A 6,000-nucleotide genomic window follows, 5' to 3' on the forward strand; every position below is an offset into this window, starting at 1 on the left:
GCTAGCACGTTCTTCTTGTCCAAGATGAAGCGGGCTGTTATGACTAGCAAATTTTCTTCTGTCCCTCTGAGGATTTTTACAGCTAGCTGGCACAGGTGTTGTGAAAAGTTATCTCGTTGGTTGTTTATGTGGGACACTACTGTAGTGTTAATTGCTCATCAGCAATGCATAATGCCCTGAAGTCGATAGAAGTGCTTGAGGGCTTGGTAGGCTGCCCTCATTTCCAGGAGGCTTATGTGGCATCGCCTTTTGGATTCGGATTAAAGCCTGGATGCCGTCAGGTGTAACGGATGAAACCCCCACCCTTCTTTGAATGTGTCTGTGAAGAGCAACAAATCCAGGGAAGGAGAGAGGCGATTTACTCCTCTGAGAGGGTTGGTGTCTAACACCCACCATCTCAGGTCTCTCTTCCACTTGGGTCCCACCAGTACTAGGGTACTCGATGGGTCTCTGTGCTGACCCGAACATCTTCAGCTACCACCACTGTAAAGACCAAATGTGGAGACAGATGTGGGGCACTAACTTCTCAAGAGATGTTAGGTGCCCCAGCAGCTTTGCCACTGGTGTGCTGACAATTTGTCTCTCGAAAGAAAGCTCTGACTATCTCTTTCAGTCTCTTTATCCAATCCTCAGACAGTACTCAATCCCCTAATGGAAAGACCTTGTCTATTGTGATCTTGACCAAAGGTGAAACTGTCTGAGGATGGTGGGTCTGTGAAGGAGAGGCTATCTTACCTTGCAAAGGAACCTGCCACTCCTCTTTGCAATGCAGACCGACTGCACAGAGCGCATTGGCAAGGCAAAGGCTGGTAAGGTACGCTGGCTAGCGCACCTCTTCCAGTTCGTCCTGCTGGGAGGGTGTGTTCGTGAGGGGAGAACCGGCTTACACGCCTTTCTAAGTTCTTACAGGTAATTGCTACTTGTGTGCACTTGCTAAGAGTGTGTCCACGTTTGTGGGGAGAGAGCTGGTAAAGTGCGGCCCTTTCAGTTCGCTCAACTGGGAGAGCCTGCTTGCACAGGCAACCAATCTACCTTTGCGCATTAGCGAGGTGAGAGTTGATAGAGTGTGCTTTCAAGGGGACAGTGCACATTGGCGAGGCGAGGGTTGATAGAGCGCGCTGGCATGCTCGCTCTTCTCAGCTCGCGCAGGTAAGTAGTAGTCTACCTGTATGCATCTGTCTCCCTGCGCACGCTCATGAGGTAGAACTCCCCTTTATTCTACAATCTTGACAATGCTTTTTGTGTGTGCGGGTCTTGATGGAAAGACTCACCCAAGAGAGCAAGAAGCGCCTAGCAGCAGTGAGGCGCGCCTCTTAGTCAGGCAAACAAGCTCGCCGACCCAGCTTGATAGGTGGTCGGGTGCACCATGCTACGCAATGGTTGTCTGCTACATTCCGAATAGCGTGCTGCCTCGCGAAGGAATCTGACATAATCTGATGTAGGGTAGGAGGAGGATATATCCCTCTTTGAGTGCGGAGATGGACTGAGGTTTGGTCCTTGTGAAAAATCCAGCTCTACCGTTAAAATAACGGCCGACCTAGATCGCACACAACCCTCCGTCAGATTTAGGAACTCTCCCACCCACTTCACTAGTGCTCGGTGAATGGTTGCGCAACGCTGGACAAAATTTCCTTGCGAAACTCGGGTCTGTGCTTCATGCCCAGATAGGATGGACCAGAGTATTTTTGTACAACCTGTCTCCCACACCAGCCTGGTGAGTAGCGTTATGCGCTCCTACTGGTAAAAGGCTATTAAGGCTGCTGAGATGGGTTTTACCAGCACCTATGGAAAATGGGAAGGGCTCTGAATTACTTGGTTAACCAATTACCCAGTAGGATAGTCAATAATTCCCAGGGACTGTGACTGTTGTTACCCCTACGGGTTAGCAATTTCCACTGGGTGGAACAAGAGACCTTGACTCTCAAGAGAAAAGTCAATTCTCCTCGGTTACTCCACAGGGATCAAGAGATTGCATAGCAAGCGACATTTCAAGTTGATATCCAGACATGCAAGCAGTTATAAGAAACTATTTACGAGCAACCAGTTGCATGCACCTGCTATGACAGGGGGGAAAGATCCTGTCCTCCAACTGCCTCCAATCCAGTGGGAGTTGGCCAAGGAAGTATGCTTACATATTAGTAATACCAGGTTAGCCAGTACTCCTTAGAGGAGGATGTTATTACAGAAAATCTCCTTAGTACAGTAATCACTGTTCGGTAAGAGACCGGTTGGTAACGACCAATCGCACATAACTACATCCGAAATGTAATTGTTGTTGGACAAGTTATGTATGCTTAAGTCCATCTACAAATCAGTAACACAGACCAGGGAGACGGACAAATATACAAACGTAGCCCGAATTATTAGTTGTGTCCGGAACTCGGTTGGAGAACGCTGATCAACGATCCCAATCGAAACCTCCTCCTTCCTATGAAAGACGAAAACATTTACATTTCTTTATTTCCAATCATAAAAACTGGCATAAGTTTTGGAGGGTTTCTTCCTGGAAACAGATTCACTTATGTGTAAATTTTGGAGTCTAAGTATATTTTAGAAGACTAAGACATCAGATCGGAAAGTTAGGAAGGAACTGGCTGGAATGAAGGCAGAAACTACTTGCTGGTAGACTGCCAATGTCTGGTTACTGGAAGGTAGAAGGGTAATGCATAACCTGATTTCCTGTAAGGCATACAGCCATCAACACTAAGGATTTATTAGAACTAAGTTCTAATTGTAAGATGGTCTATAGCCCCTGTCGGCATACAGATCGCTTGCTCGCTGTTCGTCTGCGGTTGCGGGAATAATGTATGTGCAATGGATTGCTACGTTATTGCCCATGGACTTTGATCGTCGACTAGCTGTAGCATTTTTAAGATGTGAGCATGGGCCACAAGTAGAAAAACATACCGTCAAGACAGCGATCATACCTACGTCGGCTTGCCTGCTCACCTTGTGGGTGGGGCTTGTTAACGTTTCTAAACGAATTGAGAAGCTGACATCATTTGCTAGCCACCTTGTGGGAGCGGCTTGCTATTGTTCGTAAACGTTAGCATGACCTAATACTGTTCCCTTGGAACTAGAGGCTTGAGAAAATAACCTTCCAAGTTTATGTCTCACCATCTCTTTGTGCAAGTGCTCCAAAATGCTATCCATTCCGTAAGGAAACAAAGCCAGAGAAAATAACCATAAAAGAGTTGTTTCATGAAACTTGGCATTTAATAAAAACTCGTAGTACCCAGGAGCACAATGACCGCATGCGGCAGACTCAAGCCATTGGTAGTAAACTGTATTTGTGGCAATAACCCTGAGATTTTGTATTGGCGAGAGAATGCGCCACCGAAGAAATTCGTTTCATCCTTTTCATGGAGTTTTTACGAACGCCTGTAGTTTTGTAAACCTTCTCAGGGAATAGTTTCCAGTAAAGAAGCGTAGTCTCGCGTGTAAGGGTTTGTTAGGCCAAAACGCAAAGAACCTAAACACTAGGAAGGTACATATAGGCTTGCCACCGAACGCTTGTTCGTTGGCAAGAATCAGCGAACGCTATCTGCTACTAGCGAACGCCAGTGAGCACTGGCTAGGAGAGCTTTGAATCTTAACTTTACAGCTAGACCAAGTAAGTGTGCCCTACTAAAGTAGTACTCACTTGTGGTAACAGTAAGCTGAAGGTCTGCGAGCTACCGAAGTAGAGAGCACTAGAGAAAACAGCAAGCTGAAATAGTAGTGGAAGCTGGTGAGTAGGTTTCACCATGGGTACTAAGGCGAACAACCTGGGTTGCTCGTAGACTTTCGTCGGCCAGAAGAGCTCGCCCATCCACTTCGCTAGAGCTAAGTGGGTGGGTGGGTGCGCAACACTGCACATGACTTCTCTGCGAAACTAAGGTCCTTGGTAAGTACTCCTGCTAACATCCTACCAGGCCAAAAGCAGGAGGTGAGTAGCCTTATGTCATCCCCTCGGGAGGGAACAATAAAGGCCATGCTGGACTTGAAGACCAGCCATTTCTCCCTCATCAGAGGTTGAAACCATGAGGCACAGGTCCCGAAGGGCTTGGCCTCACAAAGATCCATGAGCTTTGTTATGCCCAAAGGCATGATGTGGAAATAATCCTGAAGCGTTAAGGCCTACGAAACTTGTCGATGGGAGAGGATGCGGACACAAGCAGCCAGCAGTCATCACCATCTGAGGCAACAATAGCAGAGGGAGTTGCAAAAAGATTGTACCATGAGGGTCTGGCAGCGATGAGTTGGAACTGCAAGCAATCACCTAACTCACTCGTTGACAAGATCCGAAGAGCAAGGGCAGGGCATGGAGGAATCAAATTCTCGAAGGAGGAATAATCAGAAATCCAACGAAGGAAAAAACCACACAGATGAAGGCAGTCTCTCCCATGGACGGGAAAGGTGACCAACCTCTGTTGCCGCTGTCTGCAATTCTTCCCGCAAGCGAGAAAATTGATTGAAGGGAAAGTTGCTCAACACCTGGTGGAGGTTATCTTTTCCTCAAAAGGGAAACTTACCGAATACATGGAGGCAAGCTCCCAGACAGTACTCTCTGCTTCCCGTCAGCAAGATACACTCAAGCTGAAAGTTGACATTGAGTGTTGCCTGTGAAACGTAGCCGAAGCTCATTTCTAGGTTCACCCCGAAGGAGATACCCGACAAGTCACTCTGAGGTGTTCTTGTCCACAACTGGTCATGGCCGCCCGAAAAAGCAGAGCGAATGTTGGGGTGAGCAGAAGTTAAGGCCAAAGACCTCTTACTACCTTGCCTTGCACAGGGAATCCATGTGCCCCAAGGAAGGCAGTTCCAAAATAAAAGGGACTTTTCATTAAGCTTTAGGCCAGTTGCTTTTAAGCATAAACCGGTTAAAAGGTTTGGCAGAAGAAAAAAGACTACGTCTCTACTCTACCGGACCGAATTGAAAAAGTGACGGTTAGTTGCTAATACTGGTGTGGTCGGGGGAAAAGCTAGCCTACCTTGCTCCTCCCCCGCTAACTAGTAATGGGTAGTTATACCCTGATAAAAAAATCTTATCAGCTGGTTTCAGCTTCACCAAAATGAGTACTCTCCACAGTGAAGAGTGGAAGGTTTATATTTTGCGCAGGAACAAATGAACTTTAGCCATGTCGGCCTTCTAACTACTAATTACAGGACCAGCACCACTTCTGCACACGGTCAATTTGCAGACCTTTACAGGCTTTTTGGGCAGAGGTGCGGGGACCACTGGAGTCCCTTAGCATCACCAAGATTTGGGATACTTGCACATGAGGAATCGGTAGAGCCATAGCTACAAGCTCCCTCAACAAAGATTTCATTTGCTTCTCTCACTTCAGGGCATACGCCACGACCTGCACTCAGTGCACGGGGATGATTGCGAACAATCATACTCCCTACAAGATGCATAAATTGTAGATCTACAGGCAGTTTGCTTATAAACTGGTTGGAACATCCACCCTTCCCCTGCCAAACGAACATATTGTTTCATTTTGCCCAAAAATCACAACCCCATTCCCTTCTTGCAAAAGAAAAAGAAAACGGAAAAGTTTGATAAGGAGCTGACAGTATATATATATACTCATCAGCGGCTGAAATAAAAATGAAGCTCTTCGCATCCTCATCAGCTGGATAACGGATAGTTATCCAAGATTTAATGACCGTCTCAAGCTCGCACTGAAATAATCTCCTTAATTAAAGGAAAAGAATTTGTATGCCACTTAGAAACAACTCAAAATGACAAATTCGGAGATAATTTGTATTTTTCCTAACCATACAAACCTTAGCTATTTACATAGGGTTTTACTTTCGGCGTAGCTGAAATGACGAGCCATTAGAATTTTAACGAGGGTTAATTAACCCCGCGCTAGTTAGCAAGGGGGTATGAGAGTGGTAGCTAGCTACCCCTTCCCCCCTCACACACCGGTGAACTGCTTCACTTCACTTAGAGGTAGGACTTGCCTTGGGGGACAGGGCTGGCGGGCAAATATGTGTAAATAGCTAAGGTTT

Source organism: Palaemon carinicauda, chromosome 17, assembly GCF_036898095.1.
Source record: "Palaemon carinicauda isolate YSFRI2023 chromosome 17, ASM3689809v2, whole genome shotgun sequence".
Classification (NCBI taxonomy): domain Eukaryota; kingdom Metazoa; phylum Arthropoda; class Malacostraca; order Decapoda; family Palaemonidae; genus Palaemon; species Palaemon carinicauda.